General features: G+C 49.2%; 1 protein-coding gene across 3 annotated transcripts in view; it reads right to left on the bottom strand.

The window, feature by feature from the left end:
* LOC130682170 (dehydrogenase/reductase SDR family member on chromosome X-like) overlaps window positions 1-25,799 on the bottom strand; it is a 108,319-nt gene that overhangs the window by 51,554 nt on the left and 30,966 nt on the right. The window lies entirely within an intron of this gene.

Raw genomic sequence — 25,799 nt, 5'->3', positions numbered from 1 at the left:
GTGTGTTTTAGGAAATGGCACGGCTGTGATGCCTCCAGTTTATAAGGAGAGGAAATGTCTTCTGGGGACGCTTGAAGGGGCCTGGTTCTAACCCCAGCTCAGCACTTCCTCCCCAGGACCACGTGGAGCTCCTTACTTCTCATCTATGAAACAGGAGTAACAAAAGTACACACCCCAAGGAGTCGCTGGGGCCTGCAGGTGCTCAGTCTGTGAGGCTCTGGCAATGGAGCCTGGGGTGGAGAGAGCTCTCAGGATTTATTAGCACCATTTATTGTGGTAAGATACATACACCAGAAAATGTACCACATTTAAGATAATTCTTTAAAGTGGAAACGACTAAAATGTTTGTAACAGATGAATGGATACACAACACGTGCCATCCACATAGTGGAATAGTATACAGCCACAAAAAGGAATGATAGTCTTAGGCAGGTGACGATGTGTAACGACTCTGAAAGAACAGTATGTGAAGCGAAAGAAGCTGGTCACAAAACACCACAAACTGTAGGCTTCCATTTATAGGAAATGTCCAGAAGAGGCAAATTTACTGAGACGTAACATAGATTGGCGGTGGTCAGGGACTGGGGTAGGGATGGGTTCATGGGGAGCGGCTGTGTGGCCACACGGTGCCTCCTGGGGGCTGTGAATATATTCTGAAATTGGAGAGTGGTGATGACACAAGTCTGAGGACTCACTAAAAACACCTGAATTGTACACTGGAAAGGCTAAGTTTATGGTATATGATTATATCTCAATAAAGCTATTATTAAAAAGAAAGTTGTCGTTAAAAAAAATCGTCCAATTTGAGCAATTCACTAGTACTTACTGCATTTACAATATCATCTCCATAATCTAGCTCCAGAACATTTTCATATCCCCAAAAAGACACCCTCTACCCTTGAGCTATTAGCCCCCAGTTCCTGCCCACCTACCTTCTGTCTCCATGATTTTGCCCATTCTGGACATTGTGTACAATGGAATGGCACGTGTGGACTTTTACATCTAGGGTCTCTCACTGAGTTTCATGTGTTCAGTCCACCCATGTTGTAGCATGTATCAGAGCTTTGCTCCTTTTTGCGGCCAAGTAATATTCCTACAATGTGATTGGATGACATTCTGTTTAACCATCCCAAAATTTTTTAGTCTGTTCAGCAAGATCCTCTTTGACTCAAATCCCTCTTATCCTTGATACTCAAACACTAACCTGTCCAGAACCCCAGGGGGCTACCCTCCCTCCCCTTTCTGGCTTCCATCTGTCCAGAAGTTATGAACACACCCAGAAAAACCTCAGTCTCTGGGGAAATGTGTCTGTTTTCACTTCTTCAAATGGCTCAGGGCTTTTCTGCAGGATGCTATCAATCCCAGTTGTGTTTCTCCAGCAAAGCTTAGTGTATTTTTGGGTCAAGATACTCTAGAAGGAGAGAGAGAGAGGAGATGCGTCCTAGACCATCCTTATTCTAGTCCCAGTGCCGGAAGCAGTTAGAGTCAAGCAGAGATACCCACTGCCGGCGGTGTCGTTTGCATGAACATCAGGAGGAAACGTCACTTTTTCTGCTTTTCCTCCTCATTGCTCAGGTATTCTTGGCACGAACACTGAGAATCTGGGTAAATAAAATCTTACGCATCACACACGTGATCCTGTCTCTCAGGACTGGGCATGTGTGGCTGTCGAGGAAGAGCAGAATGGCCAGCATCCAGGACGCGTGGGAAGGACGGCGACCTCAGACGGAGCCTGATCTAAAGGCATATTCAGGCTAAATGAGTTGTAACCAGGGCTGAGGCCGGGGTTCTACGGGGCGAGGGCTGAGTCAGGGCAATGTCTTCGTCAGACGCCCCGTCACCAAGGATAGCAGCCATCGTAAGAGCAGGGTCCTCTACTTCCATGAAGGAAAACGGGCATGTGGAAGTCCACGTGGGTCTCAGGTGCGGAGACCACGCCACATCCTGCCAAGACGTGTGTGTGTGTATTTCTTTTCTTAGTTTGGAATTCAGCTGCAAAGAGTTGGATTAATCTAGTTCTAAGTTCATAGAACTTGACCAACACAGCTCTCTGCAAAGCCCCTCTCCTGCTTTTTACTCTTTTCTTTCACCCATCCACCCTTCATTCATCTATCCACCCATCATCCATCCATCCATCCATCCATCCCTCCATTATCCACTCATCCATCCATTCATTCACCCACCCATCCACCATCCATCCATCCATCCATCCATCCACCATCCACCCATCCATCCACCCATCCCTCCATTATCCACCCATCCATCCCTCCCTCCATCCATCCATCCATCCACCCATCATCCATGCATTCATTCTTCCTTCCTCTATCCCTTCCTCCCTTCCCTCCTTTCTCCCATCACTCTGCCTAGCCCCCCTTCCCCTCTCCCTGGACCACATCCCTCACCCTTGCCCTCAAGGTGCACCCTTTGTTCCCACATTTCCTAAACCATGCTCACTATCTCACGTGAGCAGCCATTCTTAATTCAGATTCATGGCGCCGAACCCAGCCTACATTCCTCACCTTTCTTCCTTCTTTCAAGGAGGAATTGAGAATGCTCAAGACCCCTCAAGACTTGTGAATGCTGCCGAGGTTGAGAAACGCAGTTCTGGAGAAATAAGAATCTCAGCAGGACCATCTGTGACAACGGGATAAATCATGTTTCCCTTTGTAAAAATTTCTACCTCGTAGTCCATGACACCTACAAAAATACGTGTAAAGGAGAGTTCCAGGGGCACCTCACACTGCAAAGTGCCACAGCTATCACCCCATGGCCGGGGTTACTGCTCCCCACTGACCTCAACTTTAAGTCTCCTTGGCCTTTTACAAAATCAGAAAGAGCAATCTTCTGAGTTTCAATTTATTTCCTTTCCTGGCTTGTTCCCAACTTATGAGGACAAACGGCATATGTCTGCAGCCCACCAAAATGACCTTTCTGCGGATCCATCCCGAAAGGGGTGGGTGACTGAGCACCATGACTCATGCCCGCCCACTCTACAAATTCCACGAGTCAGCATCCTAAAAGATGTGCAGGGCACCCCAGGAGCTTTGCAGGGACAGTGGGTGATGACCGTGCAAAATCGCAGGCAGCCTGCACCGGCTGCTTCTCATTGAGATGCGCCACAGCCCTCCAGCCACAGAACCCCAGGGCGGTTCAGAACTCGAGGACCCTGTGCCGTTCGTGGAACCTCCAGACTGGCTTCGTGTTTGCATTTCAAATCTGACAGTGCAGCCTGCCTTGTCTACAGACCGCAAGACATCGGCTGGGGCTTCTGGATCCAGGGCTCACAGCTGACTTCCATTATAACTGATGACCTCAGACTTCCTCTCCGCACTCTGCACTGGGTCCGCATTGCCTCCTGCTCCATCCAAGTCCAGGTCATGATCTGCAAACGGTTCAGCAAATCGTGACCAGGAGGACAGCAGGTTGAGCACAAACAGAGGAGGTGGCAGTGGGGCCAGGAAGCAGCCAGCCACTGCTGAGTCCCTGATAACCTGGTGACATTCCTACCAAGGTGACTGATGTGTGTCATAGGTGCCCCAACTCCCAACGCCAAGCCCTTCCCATTCTGAGACTCAGCTCAGAGCTCAGGCAGTCCTTAGGAATTTATGTGGGGTGCTTTTGTTGTTGTTGTTGTTGTTTTAAGAATTAAACACCCAACCAAAATTTGAGGAGCTGTAGATCATCTAAACTGAACACCTCAGTGGGTTTAGTCAGACAAAATGCCTGTGGAAAGGAACATAGAAAAGTGGAGAGCGCTTTTCTGGTTGGAATACAGGAGCAAAACCTGGGGAGACCTGCACCCTATGGCCAAAGGGCAATGGGTCCGTCCTGGGTGTGACCGGGAATGAGTATTTCATACGCTTGGGGTGGCGCAGGACAGACAACGTATCTCTCAGCATATCTTGTCCCAAGAGAGAGGGAAGGAAGTCACCTCAGGAGAGCTTCTTGGTGGGAGATAACACCCACACTGCCTGATTGTCTCTGACAGAGAGGTCGGGGCCACGAAGGGCAAACGAGGTCTCATCCCCACGAGATATGCCATCCAGACCCATGGCGACAGTGCAGATTAAACCTGCAGGCAAGCACGCAGACCCCATGCACACACCTGCAAAGTCAGACAGAGGTCCATCGGCACTCTATGTGGAAGCCCCATAAAATAAAACCTATCACCGAATTCTTAGACGCACCCAGCCATGCAGTGGAAGCAAATTAAAAAAGGTAACAAGATCAGAGCAAGCACGTAAGCATTGCACTTCTAAAAAGCATGTTGGGTATTTCTCAGTGGCATGAAAAACTTAAAAGAGAGGGCAAAACTCATGGTGCACAGGGATGAAAAGATGGTCAGAAGGTTAACAGCATCAGTCCCCCAACACCAGTGCTCCTGGGGAGGGTCTCTTCCTAACGCCTGCTGTGGGACTGGGATTCTAAGGTCCGCCCATCAGGGTGAGTGAGGGTTGGTGATGTTTACCTAAAACTCACGACTGATCAGACCGGCACTGTCACAATGGGCCACACATCTGGGGTGGGGGTCCCACGAGGTCAAAAGTACGCTCCTCATAATATTAAAACAGTGTTTGCCTTCTTCCCAGTGTTTACGTCTGCTCAGATGGTACACAAGTTACCTGGGTAGCTCCTGGCGCCAGAGCATGAATCCAGGTAGCCGTACTTACTGTCATCAGATCCTACACAGCAAAAAAGGCCAGTTTCTCATAAGAATGCCCGTGAGGCCACTGTAAATAGGATTCATGTTAGTACGTTTGACTTTTGAGTATGTATGTTTTTAGCATCCTCGGGGGCCCCACAGGAAGAGGCTGGCCGGCTGTTTCGACTGCGCGTCCGTCAGACGAGCGTCTGTTTCCTGTGGAACCCGAGTTTTGCTTAAAAGAACAACGAGAGACAAACCATGATTATTCCAAGTTGGGTATGTGGCAGACACGTTCTTGAAAATGAACAGAGACAGCGTGTCAGTCGGAGGAAAACAAATGACAGTATTTATTGCCAATAACAAAATGTGAACTTTCAACAGAACACGAGGATGTCAGAACACTGGAATTTTCCTATTTCTGTCACTGTGAGCTCAACAGTTTCCCAATGGTTACAGACTTTTCTGATGAGATGAGGGGTCCTATGAACAAACGTGATTTTTTTTGATGCCATAGAACAAAAACGGGTCAACTTTTAGAAGACCTCCCTAAGGCAGTGAACCAATGTTTTCCAAAGGACAAATGGGCCAATGCCCCATTCCCCAGTGCCAGAGACGAATTAACCGTAATTGAACAGACTAAGAAAATTGCAGTGATATGACTCCAGATGCCAACTTGCACCCCCTCCATTAGGAACCCTACCACTTGCTGGCTTTGGGGATGGTGTCAGAGAATCCACCATTATCTGGAAAAGCGATCAAAATACTCCGTTTTCCAGAGACATAGCTGTGTGGGGTTGGACTGTCTTCAACGAAAACAACAGATGGAACGCCTAAGTCGATAGGGGAAACCGGCTGTGTTCTCTGATGCCACACGTTTGCAAGAATCTTAAGATGTTTGCAAAAATGTAAGACGATGCCACTTCTCTCTGTGAATTTTTGGTTTGTGTTTTCCTTGCATAAAACATTCGTCCTTTACGCTGACATGGTTTTATGTGTGTGTGTGAGTGTGTGTGTGTGTGTGTGTGTGTGTGTACATGCGGTCATGTTACAGATGAACTATGACAGCTTCCGTCACAGAGGTTGTTACCCTCCTGAGAGAGTAATGCAGAAACACATTTTCCCACCACCTTGTCAGATAAAATCCCTTCAAAATAAAACGAGAGAGAGACCAGGTGTCCGTGGGAGGGTGAGCATGACAGCTGATGCATCTTCACGCTAAAGCCCAGGCAACCTCGCCTGGAACCAGGAGCAAGGACCGGCATGGCCTCGGAGGGCCACGAGTCAGCACAAGGGGTTCATGAGAGAGAAGACACTGAAAGGGCAACTTGATGCACACCCCACACAGGCAGCATTTATCCTCTGCAGCTGCCTTCCCCCCAGGAACATTCCAGAGGGCACAACCCCATCTCAGCAAGTCCCAACGACATGGTGCCACATTCGTGCATGGCTGCACTGTGGACCTAAACTGCTATTTCTCAACACGGAGTCGACAGTACAGGACCACCAGTGTAGGATCTGGTGCTTCCCTCTAATCCGTCCACCTCCCCAAACAGAGGTCTTCCCCAGAACTACTTCTTCCAGAACCTTCTGAGGCCCCCCAGGGAGTGACACTTCCAAACAGGGCTCCTGTTCAATCACCACAGAACCCTGCAGATAAAACCACAGCTATGTAGGCAAATACAATCTAGATAACATGGTTTGAGTCTAAAAAAGTCTTTCCTCCCTGGGTAGGAGACTGAAGTCCCCCAGAGGAACTCTTAAGAATTTCCTCCTTGACGCACAGGGACCTTTTCATGAATTAAAGATGATCTGACCTGCCCCGTGACCATCCCCCATAGCAGGTGCAATGGGCTGCATGTCACTAACGTGCCATTCAAACTCATTAGCAAAGATTCCAGATTCCACGAGGCACACTGCCTCTAGGAAACCGGCACTTTTTGGGTCTGGAGTAGTGTCTGAGCTTGTCCACAGCTACCTGAAACGCCATTAAAATACTCTTGACTTTCCAACTATGTATGTGGTAAAACTGGACTTTTTTCAGTGGGAAGAACCTATAGAAAGAGAGGGAATGTAGATGTGGACAGGAGAACCCAGCTGTCTCCATGGAAGGCGCACACAGAAGACACAGATTCCGTCTGCCATGTACACACGGAAGGTTCAAAGTGTCTTACATTCTTGCAAATAAATGTGTGGCTTAAGAGAACACAGCCGGGTTCCCCTATCACCTTCTGCATGCAGTCGGTTCCTAGGTTGTTTTCACTGCAGACAGTGCAGCCCCACACAGATGTGTCTCTGGGAAGTGCAGTATTTGGGTAGCTTTTTCAGGTAACAGTGGATTCCCTTTGACACCACCATCCCCAAACTCAGCAAGGCGTAGGGTTCCTCACAGAGAGGGTGCAAGATGGCATCTGGAATCTGTACCAACACAGTTTTCTTCCTCTGTTCATTTATAACTGATTGGTCTGTTGGGCATTGAGAATGGATTGTTTGCCTCTGTATGGAAAAATGAAACAAACATATTTTAGGGGAAAAATACACTTCCCCTTTCACGAGATGATGCCTTACTGATGTGTAGGATTTCTGTTTTTTGATTTGATTGCCTCTTTCCGTTGATTTTTCCTTCCTTTGTGGATGTTTCAAGCGTTCGTCCTAACACTTCATCCCCTAACTCACTCAGGATATGCAACCTTCCACCCTCCATCCTTCAGAGGACCCTCAGGGCCACCAACTCTGAGGTGAACCTGATATATCCCCACAGTGGGTGGAGATGGACCAATTCCAACAGGCTCGACCCTTAACCTGAGGTGGCTCGGGGAAGTCACGGGCTAAGTGTGTCCTCATCATAGACCCTTGGGGTGCACCAGAGGACATCTCGCACGCCTCCTACACAGACCACAAAGCCTAAGTTCCAAAAAACGGTTCTGATTAATTCCCTACAATTTCTACAACCCAAAATGAGACAACAGTCTTCAACGCAGGATGGGAATACGGGATTTAATCAAGAGATCACATGGCTCTCTCCCTGCACCCTGGGTCATTTGTATTTCCATTTGCATTCTCTGCAAAGTGAAGGTGAAGACAGAGTCAGACGCGGCCACTGGTGAGTCGCACTGAGGTTTGGAGAAGATGCTTGGTTTCTGGGCTGAACGTGGCCTTTCACAGACACCCACACTCGGCCCAGGTTTCATGTATGAGGGGACGGCAGAGCCTGCCAAAGAGGGGACCAGACGCTGCTACCATCAGCAGGCAAACTTCCAGAGCAGACCTTTCTTCCAGAGACACACAGATTCCTTACATAATTCATTTTAAACGGAAGCATCCCTTGGGAATGGAAAAGAAGAACAGGAAAAGATACACGTTTCTCTGACAACAGAAGAGGAACGGCTGTTAAACCGTGCAAAACAATATTTTAAATTTCTCCTGATGACCTAAGGTCTAGAATCATTTTTTTTACATAATAACAAACTAACTGCACAGGGCTATACAAGACCACAGAGGCATCCGAAATTCTTATTTCACGTGCACGCGCGCACACAAACACAAAATCTAAACCAATTTAGCCAAATGTTGAGATGTGATAAACCTGCACGGCAAATGCATAGTGTTGTTTATATTATTCTCCCTGGTGTGTGCAGGAAATACTTTACCAATTTTTACGTGCACATGGAAATTCAAACCGTCATTACAAAATGCAAAGATAACGTGACCTAATTCTTACACGGATCTACTCTTTAAGAGTATTTTGAAATGCACGTTGGCGCCTGTGTCAGTGAAAAACCTCATGAAAGCAGCCTGCTTTATGCTGGCTCTAATTTCCTCTGGTCCAGGCAAACCCACCGCCCTCTTCAGAACCTACTGAGAGGGAAACGCGTCGCTCTCCAAGGAGTTTATGAGCGTGTGTGTGCCTCAGTGGCTCATCACCCATGCAAGCGCGCATTCCCTTTTAAGAGACCGTGACTAACAGAAGAGGAAATGAGACGGATTTGGTGTTGCAAAGAGTGATCCCCCCATCAGAACTGTATGCAAAGGGTGCTACCACACCCAACGTTAAAAACACCCGCCCGCCTCTTGAGGAGCACAAGCAACGAGCACGGATTGCCCTTTTGAGCAATGCTGTTTTCATCAAACATATTCTCGGAAGCTGATTCCTGTGGTCGTGGCGTTCCACCTGCTGGCTCTCCAAGGCGTCTGCACGTGGGCACAGCCACCCGGCTGACCCCTCCAGCAGAGCCCACGGGGAGCAGCTGGGGGTCATCCCCGTGGAGAAGACCACCCTGGGATGCCCCCTCTCCTCCTTTTGGTGTTAAGTCGCGTCCGAAGTCCTTCAACCTCTAATGCCTTATGCGCAGGACATCTCGGCGCCCTGACAAAGCATGGCCACTCTGAGGAATAGCTGTCAAACCAGGCTGCAGCTATAAGCGGTGAAGGCGGTCAAAAGCGGATGAGGCTGAGCCTCCAACTGAGGTCTCCAAGCGCTGCCCGCCAGGCGGCCACCCAGAAGTGCATCCCAGAGGGGCACGTGGCTCGGTGAGGAAGGGATGCACACTTGCAGAAAGGAAAGGGACATGGAAGACTGGATTCCATCTGGGAGGCCTGGGAGGCTTCCTGAAGGAGGCATCAGCCTGGGAAACAGAGGTGAAGTGCTGACAGGTGGAGAAGGAGAGACAGGAGCCCAGGGAGGGAAATAGTGTGAGTGTGAAACACAGGTTCAAAGTGTTGGAGAAAAGATGGAGAGGTGTGGAAGGGGCCGGCGACAGGAGGAAATGACCAAATGGCCCTTGGTCATTAGGAAATTCTCATGTGGTGTATTATGCAGAGCAAGTCTGAGCGCTGGGCAGTGGATGAGGAAGAAAAAGACCTTCCTTGTGCCCACACAAAAAGCTGGCATTTTCCTGAACACGCTCTCTCTTCCTCTCGCTATTTGTATTTGGCCGGAAAACCCTGTGTGTGTCGGCAGATTCCTTGGACCCCCCAGGACGGTCCTCGGCTATTGTGTTGTTTTGGTGTGTCTGCTTGCTTTTTGGTTTATTTTCACCTCAGTTCAGGAAAAGCACAGCTCAGTGGGTTTCAAAGAAGCCACAGTAGACCCTGGATAAAATTTACCTCTCTGGGATTTTTATGAACTTGCTCAGAGCGATCTTTGTCGACGCAGTGTTTTCACCAAAACACAAACATAAAGGGCAATTTTACTGGGGTCTCCTTTTCTCGTAGAAGAAAGAGTTGCTGCCTCCTCCTTTGGCAGGTGCTTCTAATTTAGGCGGAAAGACGGAATTAGGCAGCACATGACTCCTTTCTTAGCAGAAGTCTAAATGCTATAGGGCTGCAGGGGCTGAATGCAGCATGAATCAAAGGCATTGTAAGATGTAGGGTGTGTGTGTGTGTGTGTGTGTGTGTGTGCGCGTGTGTGTCATGAACCAAAGTACAAAGGAGAATTATCAAAAAGAACAATGCCAGTCAGCATCATTCACAGCTGGTGTCTGTTATCTAAATAAGATGATGGCTTTATTACAAATGCAGTGGCCACAGAAAAGGGCTGCGAGCCACCATTTCTAGACCAAGAGGCTGGAGACCTAATGTCCACCCTGCATCTGGCCCCGGGGCCTGGGTGCAGTGGATTGATCTCTGAGCTCCTGAGAAGACGTGTCCACCCAGGACTGGTGCATAAAGACTTTCTTGGAAATACGGGCTTCGCAGATGTCGTTAGATAGGATGTGGTGGTTCTACGGGATTGCGGGGGTCCTTAAATCCAAAGATGGGTGCCCTTCTAAGAGAGGGAAGTTTGGACGTGAGACGTGGGGAGCAGGCCATGCGAAGACACAGGCTGAGGTTGGAGGGATGCAACTACAGAGAAGAGACACCACCCACGTGACAGCCAAGAGGTAAGGGAGGGTGCTCCCGAGAGCTTTGAGAAGAAATCAGGCCTGCCAACACCTTGCTTTTTGGCTTCTGGCCTCCATAACTGGCTGAGAATAGTTTTTTTTTGTAGCCTTAAGCTGCCTGGGGTGTGGAAATTTGTTATACCCACTGCAGGCAACAGTACATGGGTCCGAACCCATGGCATGCAGAAGGTGGGCTTTGTCATATCTGTGACCTCGTGCAGCTCTGAGGGTGTGCGGACCACTTTCCTGACCCTCTGTGGGCAGCTGTTAGGATGAGTTTCCGGAGGGACCAGGGGCTGTGGTGATCGTGTCCAGATTTGACCCTCTCTTCTGACCTGGGAGAAAGACGATTCAGATGGCACAGTGACCATCCCGGAATAGGATGATGCCAAGGCCAGAACCGGATGGTGACCATTCCAATCCAGGACAGGATGACCACCCTAGGACACAAGAAACCAGAGCCCACAGAGAAAATTCTGTTTAGTCCCTGAACAAGCCAGCAGAGGATGTACCATCCCAGGGCCCGTTCCACTCAAGGAGTGGATGCAAAGGTTCTCAGGTAGAGCTGGCTGCAGGCCACGTGGGTGGGATGCACCCTGCCCTGTGCAGTTGAGGACACGCTGGGGACTCAGCTGTTCTGAGGTGTGGACAGAGGAGAGGAGCCCAGAGAGAGAGAGAGAGAGAGAGAGAGAGAGAGAGAGAGCAATGGAAGGAGAGGCCAGGGCCAGCCTCTCTGTCAGTCAGCATTCTCCAGAGAAACAGGACCAGTAGGACGTATGTATGTGTGTGTCTGCATGCACTACATCTGCACGCACATACATACGACAAATATAGAGATTTATTATAAGGAATTGGCTTGTGTAATTATAGAGGTTGAAAAACCCAAAACCTGTAGTTGGTAAGTTAGAGACCCAAGGAAGCTGACGGTGTGTGTTTCAGCCCCAAAGGCTGGGAATCTCCAGACCCAGGGACAGCTGGTGTTTCAGTTTCACGTCTACAGAGAAAGGCTATGTCCCAGGCAGGAGGGGTTTCTCTTGGATTCATCCTTTTTGGTCTATTCAGGCCCTCAACTGACTAAATGAGGCCCACCCACCTTGGGGAGGGCCAGGGCCACTTGCTTTGCTACATCTACAGATGCAAATGCTCGGCTCATTCTGAAACACCTTCAGAGACGCACCCAGAACCGTGTGTGATGTCGTCAGCAGCCCGGCCTTCCGCTTCTGTCCTAATAACGCTTCTGGTAGGTGTACTGGCACCCCATGAGATGATTCTGTGAAGCGTTGCCTCTGGGGACCCTATGGTGGTAAACCCAGACAGAAGGGCATCCTCCACACACCGCAAATCCTCACGCGGTGCCCAGGCACTCAGTGAACAGGGGCTGTCCACTGGACTGATGCAGAATGCGTGCAGAGCCCGTATCACATGTTAGAATCTTCTTGGAATATAAGCATCAGAGTGCATTCAAAAGTATGAACGTTTCCGTGTCTCCAAATAAAAGGTCACATTCACAGGTACCTGGGCTGAGGACATCAATATGTCTTTGGTGGGGGTGGGCAGGGCACCATTTAAGTCATAAATATGGAAGACAGTGAGGCTTAAACCCAATGACCGGTGTCCTTAAAAGGCACTATTTCCAGCATAGGATGGAGGCTCAGCCTAACTAGTTTTGGTAATCACCTATTTTTTTGAGATCCCGTTAACCTTTAGTTCTTCGTGTAGCAATGAATCTTCAAGCACTAACAGCTTTGTCACTTAGCAAGGACTTCATAAATAATGGCAGAATCAGCTGTCATTTAACGAATGAGTCCATTACTGAAGGAATGAGTTGTAAGAATCGCTCCAAACTCAAAGACCGCGATGCTTCCTCCGTGTTGTGTCTCTGGTGCACTTGTTTAACACAGGAGGCTACAGCTTGACTAACGTTGCTGCAATGAGGGCCCAGCACATACTGAAGCCTAGTTATTGGTACTATAGGGCATGCCTTAGTGTCCCTCTTCAACTGCTTTCAGTATCAGATATAGTTTGTAAGCTTTCCTTTTGTTTATATCTAAGGAAAATTGAAATGAGGGCTGCAGGCAGAAAATCATAAATGCGTGAGAGGAGAAGGAAGCCAACCTTGATTAAAAAGACAACAGGACTTTGTAGCATTGTTCAGAAATACCTTTGTTGTGCACCACATGAAATCTGGCCACAGTGCATGGATAACCCTCATTTCTATGTATATATATATATAGTTTTTACATCACTGGCTCTACTTGGGAAGTAAAATCTTTCCAGATACTTTAAGAACCATTTTTTTTTTAATGCGATGCATTTCACAGCTCTTAATGTGATGCATTTCAGGGTTCTGTGACTGATGTGTAAAAATGCTGAGCCTTGCTTTAGACGGTGGAGGTGATGGATGTACGAATGCTTCCACGGCATGAGAGAGCAGATCAATCAGTCTTTGCAACTGTGCATTGTCTGGGCAAAGCTTTTGTCAACATCACAGGGCCCTTGTTCTCAGTTAGACCCCCAAGGTAGGTCTCAATCAGGTGGGGGAATGTGTGCCCCAAGGAGACACTGCCCATGGAGATTCATGCTTAGGGGACACCAGGACCCGTTTGGAAAGCTGAGGTAGCCAGACCCACTCCATCGAAAACCGACAGGGGTACCATGTAGCTCGTCTACAATATGTTGGATGATTGACATGTCCCCATAAAGAGATGTCCATGTCCTAACCCTCAGAGCCTGTTAAGTGTGACATTATATGGAAACAGGTTGTTTGTCGATGGGATCAGATGCACAATGTCAAGATGAGAACATTCTGGATCAGGGTGGCCCTAAATCCCACGACAAGTGTCCTCCTAAAAGACAGAAGAGGAGGCACACAGACACAGAGAGGCAGCCACGTGGAGACGGAGGTGGAGATGGGAGGGATGTATTTACAATTCAAGGAAAATCAAAGCTCGCCAGCAGGCACCAGACGCGGCGGGGGCGTGGGGAGTGGGGCATGGGGCAGATGCCCCTTCAGAGCCTCCAGCAGGAAACGCTCCTGCTCACACCTGGATGCCAGGCATCTGGTCACCAGAACACAAGAAAACAAACTTTTTTCAGCCACCCACTTCATGGTTTGGTTCTTTCGGAGGGTGGCCTGAAGATGCTCATATGCCTGGATACTAACACTTCAATGTTGTATTAAAAGTAGCTCAAAATTTTCCTTTCAGCTCTAAAATTGCATGCATGTGTTGTGAAGTTTGTTTAGGAAATAAAAACCACGGGCAACAGAGAAACTATGGTAAAGGACGTGGATGATGTCATTTCATATACTGAGTAACAAAGAAAGGGCACCCAGGAACGATGCTGTTTTCCAAAAAGCACTGTATTTCATAGTATTATTATTGGGAGAATGAAATGTTTCAAACTTGTAATATGTTGTGACACTTAAAGCCTTCAAAGAGCATAGCTGGTTTTCCGGCTGAACCTAATCGTAGGGAAAGACCAGTGGTGCCAGACGCACCTGCGTATCCCTGGCCATGCCTTCGCCAAGACACTGGGACCACGGATGCACATACTCTGACCGACTTGCGTGGCACCCAGGAAGGGAGCGACCCCAGAAGGTATGTGCCACCTGCGAAATGGAAAGAAACAGGGTGGCCGAGGTTCCTTTCAAAGCAACTTGTCTAAATGAGGAGGAATCTCAGAGTGCTGTTCCGTACACAGAGGATGGAAGCCACACTGAACTGTGCTGGGGAAGAGCATGAAATCTAGACCTTCTCTGGGCGTCCCTGGGTCCTCGCCAAGCATGGTCACCAGGGGCAAGGAAAATGCCCTCGTCATGACAGATGTTTGCTTTGTTGCTTTGAGCTAAGCACACTTAACATGAGAAACATCCTCTGAACAAATCAGTAACTGCTCATCGATCCTCTTAACACATCGTGGACTAGAGGCACCGTGTGGTCCAGCACACGTGAACAGATACTGCATACGTGACACTCCACACCCACTGGACAGCTCCCCATTTCCCTCCTCCCCACCGTCCACGACCGCCACCCACTCCGCATCTGTGAGTCTATTTTAGGTGCCTTATATAAGCGGAATCAGCCCCCTTTTGCTTTTCACAGAAGTACAGTTGACATGTAGTATTTTATCAGTTTCAAGTATACAGCATAGTCATTTGATGACATATGTTACAAAACGGGAATTGGCCTCGTTTTAAAGACAAGGATTCTGGTGTTCAAGAGGCTGAGACATATTCTCACCCTGTGCCTTCCTGTCCCTAAAGGTCGTGGCCACAAGCTTATCAACCTGACCAGCCCACGCCCATCACAGCAGGTCATGGTTCATGTCCCTTGAACATCAAGTGCTACATGACACGGTCATCGAACCTTCTCTAGAAAAGTTAACTTTGGACGGACTTCTCTGGGTCCAAAGTCCCCTTTGGGTGGGAGGGGCTGTGGGGGTGCATGGAAAGATTCCGTGTCCACGTGCACCCCGATTCCTCCCCATCCCGTGAGTCCTAAGCTTATTTGAGCAGCAAAAGGTATCCCCAAGAAATGGCTGGTGCGTGGTGTACTTCAGGGCTGCCTCCGCTACCAGCTCTTCCTTAACTCAGGGGTCACGTTGCATCCCGGACGCACTGCGGTCTCAGTCATTCGGCAAAGCTCTAATTCCTCACCTTGGAATAGGGGTCGGGGTTGGCGCACGGACGACCCTTCAGAATTTCATCTCATAAGGCAACAGTGCGTTCTTCATGAATTCCGTGATTCTACTAGTTTTGAGTTGTTTGTTTGTAAACCAGAAGTGAAGCCCAAGACCTTTGGGTCACAGGACCCTGGTCTTTGCTATGTGTGTGTGTATGAGCGAGTGTGCATGTATGTGTTGAAGGAAGAAGAAAATGCAAATTTGTATTTCAAATGACTATGTGGTTCCAGGTCTCTGATCTTTGTGGGTGAGCCGTGCACCCTCTGAAGCTAAATACATTCAGGGTGGAAGCCAACCACCCCTACTGGGGGACTCTGACATCCCTTTGCATTCCCCACAGATTTCCCACAAGCTCCCTCCCATGCTGCCCTCCTGAATTGCAAATCCTGGATCAAAGGTATCTAGAAGCTCCACCTGAAAACCCCACCCTGACTTTTTTCAGGTGCCAGAACAGGTGGTACACACAGCCCTCCAGACCCATCGGGGTCCTGGGAACAAGAAGAACCCCATTCCTATTTGGACAAAGACATTCACGGGGGGAAATTCCAGGTCTCCCAGGCTGCTGCAAGAGGGCTGGGAATAAAGATAAGAATCCCATCTGTACCAACCCAGGGACATGCAGGGACATCCCCAGACGATAAAAACACTTACACGAGAGCCCTTCCCATGGAGAGAGTTTTTCCCATGCTTTGCTCATCTCCTTACAAAGGAATTCAAGACCCGATTAAATGTGCACATTTCTCCATTCATCTGCTTTTCAAACACCCCTGTCTTCCTCAGCTTTGAGGGCACACTGTTGTCTGCTTGGGTGGGGACCACCTCCAGAAACCCCGGACCACCTCTCCACCCACTGCCTCTTCCTTAGGACCTAAACCCCACCTGTGTGCAAAAGGGTCCCAGGAACCTACAATCGGCCTGACCCTCTGGGAGCAGAGAGGCCTCCCCAAGACACAGGACAGTGCCTGATCATTCCCATACTGTCTGAGGTCCTGCTTCCAACGGCACAGTAAATACGGCCGTAAGCAAGGCAGACGCCCCGTCCACACCCCACTTACAAGGTCAGCAATGAACACAGAAAGGTTTGTTAATAAGGGGAGCAAAATCCATCACACCTCGAAAGCATACCTGCTAAGGGGGTTTTGTAGGTTGAAAAAAATAAATCTACAGAATGATAAGTTCAAGTGCGAACCCCCAGGATGTCAGAAGTGGGGGCTTACCTGGAAGTAGGCTCACTTGCAGATTTGGTTAAAATGTCCTACGAGAAGAGGGTGGATCCTAAATAGAGGAGGACAATGTGCTTGTAAGGGACAGAAGCAGAGAAGCATAAGAGAAGACCCGGGGGAGGAGGAGGCAGACATGGAATCACCCGATTAGAGCCCCAGGGGGTGCAGAGAGCTGCCAGCTGGGGTTGGCAGGGAGCAGCAGCTATCTCACAGCCTCCAGAAGGTACCTCCTGCCCACACCTTGACCTCAGACTTCTGTGCCCCAGAATTGCAAAGCTGCATTTGTGCTGTGCACCGCTCCAGCCTGTGGTCCTCTGAGATGGCAGCCCCAGGACTCTAACAAGGAGAGTGTGAAAGCACCCTGGCATTTGGGACACCCCCGCTTTGTCCTCATTGTGCTCTGAGCTTTGTGAACCCTGGTGCTGTCTGTGGTTTTCTGAGCAGGACAACGTGTTAAGGGGGCTCATCTGCAGGTCTGGGCTTGCATCCCTCCAGCTGTGCATGACCGGAGATGCTGTGGACACAGACTTGGTCCCAGCCCGGCCCGGCCAGAGGGTCCTGACCTTGGGCCAGCAAAGCAGACAAGAATGAAGAGCATGAAGAATACCTTACAATTAAGTGAGGGAGGGAATACGTCCCGTGCCCACGCATTCCCACGCCATAAATCTACGATGGCCCTTGTCCTTCAAAACTGCGCCAATGACATCCGGCTCTCTGTAATCGCTGACAGCTAATTAGTCGTACACAGCAATCACACGGAGAGTGGATTAATCTGAGCCTGCCGGGGTGATTTGTGAGCAATTATCAGGCCGCTTGGAAATCATCTTAAATAGGTCGGCAGAATGATCAATGATGATGGGACATTCCACTTGCAAAGGGCATCCCCGTTCCACTGGAATCTATTTCTATGCATGCAATTAGTGATGTGCAGGCGGGAGCTGGGGGTTCTCCAGTAAGTCTCCGTGTCTTAGAACGGACTTTGACCTTCTGCGTACTTCGATCCAGGAGAACCCCTGACATCACCGTTGGCTAGCGGGAATCCCAAACACATGAAGGCATCATGCACAGGGATGGCCCTTCCTCTGCCAAGTGAGAATGCTGTCTGGCGGCCACCCACATGGCTTCCTTAAATCAACTCCGGCTGAGATGTAATTGGGAAACTGATGAATCTGGAGGAACGTGTGCAGAATCAAAGCCATCAGACCAATTATGAGGGTGATTAGCTGACTGGGTGCACCGCCACCCATCGTGCGGGTGTGCTGGTATCCAACACGAGGGTCCGTCTTCGCCTGTGGTTTTGAAATCACAGTCGTGTTCCTCCCAGAAGACAGTCGGGAGGAATGGGCGTCCTAGAGAAATGTGACCACATTGTCTCAGGGAGACACTGGTCTTTACAGCATCCTCAATACAACTGGCCCTTGAGCAATGTCGGGGTTCAGGGCACCAACCCCCCACACAGCTGAAAAGCCACCTTAAATGATTTGCAATCCTAATTCACCTTTGTCACGGAAGCTAACATATTCATACATTGCACGGATCAAGCAGACATTCTTGGGGTCCCTCATGCTACTCATTTCTGACTACAGAGGGAACATCTTGTCTATGCTTGAAATTCTTAAAATGCCACACCAGCTGGAACAAAGATGCTCTGTGTTGGAACCTACTTACAGCCAATGGCAGGGGGATACATCCTATTAAGCTTGTGTGGTGGCAGGATTCTAGGACGGCCCCCAGGTTTCCACCCTAGGAGTAAATGCCCTGTCTGACTCCTGTGCCCCAAGTGTGGATTGAACCAGGGTGTAGGACCTGTGACTCCCAATGTTATATTATAATGTAATAAAGTCTGGTCTTTGCAATGTAATTAAGGTCCCTAATCAGTTGACTTGGAGCTAATCAAAAAGGGAGGCTCTCCTCAAGAACCTCAGACGTCTAGTCTCCTGAGCTGGGCAGATTTTTCAATCCACCAACACATTGGTAGTTATTTGCCACAAGAAACTCATACATGTTGTGATGCCTTTGAACATCTCAAGCAGTTTAATGGTCCCTAGCCACCGTCCCCTCAAGGTCCAGGACAAATATGCACCCCAAATGGAGGTTACCAAGAAAGAGACAGCATGAAATAAGGCCCCTGGACCCCAGCTGAAGCCATGGAGGGACAGAAAGCAGGAACCTACAGACACAGCCAGCCGGCAGGCCCGGACTATATGATGAGGCCATACAAATGCCCCCACGGGGTTCTCGCAAAGTGACAGACATACCAGTGACATGAAGAGGGACATAATTCATTCATTTCTGGTGGTATCAGAGGAAAAAACTGTGCTCTGAGTTGGAGGAAATGTTGCAAAATTTCAGCTCAGGAAGAGAAAATTTTAAAATTAAGAAAACAGCACATCCAATGTCAATCAGACAGCTCAGATTCACCTCTCCAACATCCATTTTGACAATGACCTTGAATTATACACGATCCCAAGACAGGGCACCGTGAGGCCCCAGGATTAATGATTCTCTCCTGTAGCACAGCGGAAGAAGGGTACTGTAGGTGGGAGACACGGATGTGACTTTCTGGGGTAGCAGCCAGCTGAGCATCCCTGGGATTGGTGGGGGGGGGTCCAATAATGTCTCTGGCGTCACCTCCAGATTTCTGTGATTTTTTGTGATAACAACTATGGTGATAAGAGAGTAACAACCATCAGCATCACCACCAACATCGTCAGAGCGGTTGCCATTCACTGCGACCCCACAATGTTCAAGATGTTCGCCAACACCCTGTTCTTTTGGACCATGTGCTTCACGTGTCTATGGTGTTCCCGGGACCCTACCAAGGGTCAGGGAAGTTAGTGACACTGGTAGACAAAACATGACACGACGTGTGAGGCCAGCAACATGGAAGAGGTTACAGGACAAAGGTGAGAAGTCAAGGTTGAGTAGGATTTGGTCAGGAGGCAGAGAAAAATGGCCAAGAAGCAGACATGATATGCGCATGTCGGGAGCTACAGGGGGAAGATGTAACACTGTGCCTGTGCAGGTTTGAGTGAGTAAGGCAGCGGCATGACTCTGGGCTATAGTGTGCGCGGTCCGGACCGGGGAGAACCTGGGAGCTGGGAGGCCAGCTCGGAGGCTGTGTTACGGCCCAGATAAGGGACAGGTGTGACCTGTGGCGGCACAGTCAGACAACACAGAAAAAGAAGGGATGTCTCTGAGAGATGTTTAGGAGCTACACACTGCATGCTCAGTTACTGACTTGGGAAGTAAAGTGGAAAGAGGAGTTGTCAGAAACCATCAGGGAAATGCCAGGGTCCAGCCTACTGCTGGGAGGTGGTGACATCGGCCACTGAACAAAACAGGGACGAGAAAGACGCTGAGATGCTCCTGAAGGTGCTGGGTGGGCAGAGAGCTCTAGCTGGTGGGAGTTTTGCAGAAAAACTCATCTGTGGGAACAAGCGCCGTGGAGGTGGATGTCATGCCCAGGGCAGCTGTGTGAGATGCAAGGATGATACACTGGGGGATGCGGCACAAAAGGGGTCATGAGAGGAGGCCACACAGGAGCGAGCCAGCTGGTACGTGGGAAGCCAGAGGATGGGCATCCTAGGAAGCAATGCGCTCAACCTTTTACAACAGCTGCTCAGAGGACATGCTTCAGGGTGTTTAGCACGATTTGCTAACTCAGATCTACGAGCTACTCCATTAATGTGCCTCTCCAGCTAGAAGACACGTCCCACATGGGCAAGAACCCAAGAGTAGGTGATTGTGTTAAAAATTATCTGCCAAGTGCCTACAAAGTGCCAGCAGGGGCTCAGCTGGCAAGAAATGCCTCCATGAACCAGGGAAAGAGTTGCGCCGGGGGACAGAGGTCATCGCCAGTTTCAAATATTCCTGGTTGACGGCAAGAATGTAGCACACGACCCAGATCCCTTCCCCATAACCCAACAGGCATTGGTAATTGATTACCGAATCTCTTGCCTATGGATCATTGTCCTGTCAGGCTGCCAGGCAGCAAGAATCAATCAACCAGCCATACGTTTGGAGGGATTTTCTTCTTAGCCCCCACGAGTTACCCATTCAACTCATGGCTCAGGTGTAGAAAGAGCATTGCCTCCCTTCCAGCAGTGGTTACAGAATTAATAATTTCCTTAGACAAGGTTTACTGGTTAGTGGATGGTGCATTATCCCAAATGCTTCACTTTTATCTTCTAAGATAAATATGTATTTCCTGTGAGTGGTTAAAGACGTAATGGCCTCAAGGGACACTTTTTAACCTGGAAGTTTATTCAATAGTTCAAGCAAAGCTAGACATTCTGCATCCAGAAGAGTTGGTCTATGACTTGGCCTTGAAGTCTCCCATTTCGGAAGAACTATGGTTAACTCATAAAGTGAGCTAGACTGGCCATTTTCCCTTTGCATGGTATCAATCAAAGGCTGGCCAACTTTCCACATGAAGAGCCACAGAGTAAATATTGTCAGCCTTGTGGGCCACACAGTCTCTGTTGCAAGGCCTCCACTCTTGCAAACACAGCCATAGGCAATCTGTGAATGCAGGGTCATAGCTGTGTTTCAATAAAACTTTATTTGCACAAGCAGGTGGAGGGCCACATTGAGCCCAGGCTCCGTGGCTTGCAGACCCCTGGTTTCAATCATCCTGGGAAGTTTGGAGAAAGTGTATAGAAATTCCATTATAGCCTGGAGGTTTTTGGTGGAGAATTCTGACTTGTGCTATTTTGGCATGTTGATGATCTCTTTGGGATGTCTAATTCTATGGGCATCAAGTTGGGAAAATTGTGTTTTTTTGGAATGAGATGTCCTTTTGTAACTGGTGATCAACGACATTAGCCCACAGTCAAGAATAAATTGTTCTTGGCCCAAATTTAAATCACTTTTTTTATTAGATGATATTTCCTCTTTCTTGCCCCAAGGCATACTAATTTCTTCTTGCTTTCTTTGTGAGATGCAAGATGCATAATTATTTGAATTATTACTGTTTCATTTTTTTTTAAGGAAACTAATATTGATTTTGTGGCTTCTCCACTGTTTTCACATGGGGTTTTATTTCTGTACAATGGTATTATTTTCACATTCCTACTTCCTAAATTGTACTTCATTCCCCAGCCATAATTTTTTTTTTTCATTTCACTCTAGTTCAAGATTGTGAGGCAATATAAATTCTCTTAATATTTTGGCTGTATTCCATAGATTGTGACATGGAATAGAAATGGAATAGATTCCATGTCTGGTGTGCATAAAATATTTTTGTGTTGGCTATGAATTCTCCATCTATATGCTTTAAAACAGCCGATTTTGAAAATCAATGTGAATTCGGGCACTTGGAAATTGCATTTCTAATTAGTAAGCCCTTCCCATCTCACCACTGCCTGAGGCACTCAGGTTATAAATAAAAGATGTGATATGAGTGGTACCCCAAGTACAGAAGTTCAGAGAGGGCAGGGTGGGGTGTGGGGTAGGTCCCACAGCTCTGGGACATGGGCCAGGTGAAGAATGTGTAAAGGAGGCAGCAGGGGGAAGAGGGGTGACTCCTACAAGAGAGAACAGGGTGGCTCCGTGGGGCCTGGCTGTCCCTCTCAAGCTTGTGGGAGCCACAAGTCTTCACATAGAAAAGTCAGTCCTACGGGTGAGAGACCACAGGTGCGTCCTTCTGTGACCAGCTCATTTCACTCAACATCATGTCCTAAGGTCCAGGCACAGTGTAGCATAGGCCAGGACTCCCTCCTTTTTTATGGCTGTGTAATATTCCACAGTGTGACCCGGCCACATTCTGTTTATTCACCCCTCCACAATGATGTCCTGATCCATGCAGAACAGCGACTCTAAGTGATGTCCTAAGACCTGCTGAATGCGCCTGCCGCCCCCATCCAGGCTCGTAAACACATCCAGATCCTCCTGCCATCATCCTCATTCCCTAAGAATTACAACACTACTCGCGAATTTCTAGGAACGGACAGTGAGGCAGCACCACGGTCTGAGGCTCATTCTCTCGAGTCGGGGGTGCCAGCTTGCATCACATAAGCACCACCATTCTGGGGACCTTCCTCCTGGTCGGGGGGAACCCAGCAGGATGGGCCTCCCCATGTACAACTGGTTTGTGTTTCACAGACAGAGTGCGGGGAGGCAGCCAGGCGATGGGTTAACTCGCTCGACTAACAAAAACCACTGCTTTCTCTCTGAACAACACGGTTATTTCTTTATCTTTATTTTAACCACATGAGCATTTATGGACATGACCAGGCACACAGTAGCCCTCTCTCGTGGAACGTGCCTTCCTAGGGCTTCAAAAGGTTAAAATTGATCATTGCAGCCCTGAGGTATGAAGAACCTTGAATACAGGCAACACGGTGAGAACTGTGAGAGCAGACTAAATTTCCAGAAAGTCCTCAGCTCCTCTGTGCATGCCCTCAGAAAAGACACAATGACCTTCTAACTCTCGCAATTATCCACAGGACATCACCTGCCCGTCGGTCTGGGTATCTCTCTATGTTGGCACGCCTGCCTCTGGCTAACTCAGAACGTGAATTAAAGACGAAAGGGTTCTTGTATGAGAAACTTCACTGAGAAAGGCAGTTTGATGCTAACTAGGGCAGACCCAGGTAGTCTTGAGTCTATGCCAGACTTACCTATATATCCAGAATCTCGTGACAATGTCTCTCAGGAATCTCATTAACCGACAAAGGTTCTGGAAGTGATTGCTCCTGGAAATGAGATGTCCAGAGCTCTACACAGTCAAGACAAATGACGCACGGGGAGAGAGAAAGACATGCATGCCACCAACACCCACTCGAGTTTCTCCACATTAATCAAGGTCCACAGGATCATCTACAAAATCAAGGACTCTACAGGTGGAAGATTGCAGGTGTCCACCTGCCTCCAGGCACGTCTACACTGCAGATAGGAATTCTGCCTTGCACGACAGAGACCAGCAGATGCCTATCCAGACAGTATATGACCTGGGACCACGGTGAACACCAACTCCATGGTATTTGTTTATTTTTGCAACCAAAGTAAGTATTTCATATTTCGTGGGATAACCCAAAGATTACCGTTCACAGAGACATAGTTTCAAGTAAAAATGCCTCACAGGTAAGTGCACTACAGTGGATTTTTCCTGACCTGTCAGGCTGAGGAGGACGTGACCACTGTTTTCTTTCAATATAAGCGAACCAGACATTGATATCTGGACAAGGCACTTGGACCGAACAGCTGGTCTTTCTTTCCAACCAACACGGATCAAGGGGTCACTGGCACATTAATACGTGGAAGGATGTACATTGGTAAGGAAGACATTCTTGAGGGAGAAAAATATGGATTTTGACACAGAGCCCAGGAAGCCTTTTTCCTTTGAGAAGAAAAGGTCGGATGCCACGTCTCCAACCAGATCACCAGGCTTAAGATTTAGGATTAGGAAATTCCGCTGTGGCTTGTGTGAGTCTATGGTGAGGCGTACGAAACAGAATTTACCTTCCTTTCATACTTGTAAGAGTATCTAAATTGTCCTGTATTCCCTCCTGGGTTCACTGGGCCCTTATAATGAGTTTTTGTTGTTTCTGTGCTGTTGTTCAGTTTATTACTCAAGAACAGTAAGATTTTGGCACCAGGGACCCAAGATGGAGAGTTATTCAAACTCTCTTCCCTGTCAAATCTCTACAGAGGGAAACACATCACACTGACTTGGTTTCAAGCACCAAAGTGTCACTTCACGAGCTTCCCAGGCACAGGGAGCCTCCCACCCCATCCCAGTGGTCGCAGCTGAGCACAACTTCAAGGGCACAAAGTGCCAGACAGTACGGATGAAGCAGTCAACCCAAGACTAAGGAAAATGGGTCAAGTATAGCAGGAGAGGAGGAGTTGGGAAAGAGCTGAGAGGCATTTAGAAATAGCCATTCTTGACAGTAACGTGGGCTGATGTCACTGGGATGTGTGCTGACTTGCTTAGAAAAAGAAAGGGCTGTGGTTAGCCTCTGCAGGGGCCATGGAGGAGCACAGGCACCAAACAGGTGGGGCTCCTCCTGGCCTGCGACTGTCCCGGGTTACCAGGGTCATGTGGACAAGGATCCCGGGTTACCAGGGTCTTGTGCACCGGGTGCAGGCTGGTCCCCAGGGAATCATCTCTGCAGGGCTGGGTGAGCTCAGCTCTGGGTCACACCCTGACCCAGATGGGGTCCTCTTGTGTTTGTAGGAAGATGAGTACCAACAAAGGCTGGGTGCTCACCCATAGCTCCCCATCTGGAAAACCTTGCATCCCGACCTCAGGGGTTGCCCACCCAGCCGGTATGCAGAGTCATCCTGGGCCCCAAGGTCCGTCTCCAGGCCGGGCTCAGCATGACCCGAGCGCACCCTCTGGTCTTTGCCAGTCCTGCTCTAAGAAGCAGAAGGGTCAAAGCTGGGCTGCTTCCCTCCCCTGCCACGGACGCACAGCCACACTTCTACAGAAGGCATCCGCCCTTTACATAAACTCAGATGCCCAGGGGTCTGGCAGGAAATGGGGTGCAGGTGCACTGCACGCCCACGGGCTGAGGCTGGGAAGCCTGGTGCATGTGCCTTGTTGGTCATGTACCAAACTGTCTTCTCCCAGATGCTGACTTCACGGATCTGCTTGCATCTGACAGGAAGGAAGGAACAGGAGCAGCCAGGTGATACGGCACCAGCTTTAAGGACACGGGTGTAACGGCTCCCTGCAGGGACGCCCTTGTCCCAGGCTGGGGTGACTAGGTTCACGACCCCCTTCACTCCCGCCCTCAGCCTCCTCTTCTGCACCAAGGGGAGATCTTTCCCTTAACCCACAGGGCTCTGCACCCAAACCGGAATCTCAACGCACAGAAGAGAAGCCACCCAGCCATTGAAGGACGCAGTCTACAAAGTTCTGCCCTCCGATACATCAGGGCTGCCGAGCACATCCTGGTTTCGGCGTGGACTGCCTCCTGTGAGATTCCACTTTAAAGCGGGTCTGGAAATGGTGATTCATGACAGTGGAGACTATTAACCAGGAGACCCCACGGGGGACTGCAGAGGACGTGGGGAAACGCGGGTCCCAGGGCCCCGTCCCAGAGGCAGTGACTCACAGCCTGGGAATCTGTGTTTCTAACCTACTCTCGGGGACCCCGCAGGTCCAGGAAAAGCACAATGGGGACCAGAAGTTGCACCCCAGCTCACAGGACGCGGGTAAAGGTGTCAGCTGTCACCACGCTCATCTCTGCCTGCCCCAGGGCTGGTAATGGGGGCAAAGCAAGTGCCTCTCGTTGGTGTCGCAGAGAAAGCTGGGCTCTGCACTCTGGCAGAACCGGCATGTTGTGTCCCAAGGTGGAAAGAATCCTGCCGGGAAGGGCCCTGCAGGTGGCTGGGACGTCGAACACCCGGCCTTGGGCA

Source organism: Manis pentadactyla, chromosome Y (genome assembly GCF_030020395.1).
Source record: "Manis pentadactyla isolate mManPen7 chromosome Y, mManPen7.hap1, whole genome shotgun sequence".
Classification (NCBI taxonomy): Eukaryota; Metazoa; Chordata; class Mammalia; order Pholidota; family Manidae; genus Manis; species Manis pentadactyla.
Note: the sequence above shows the minus strand (reverse complement) of the source record. Positions and strands in the feature narration are given on the sequence as shown.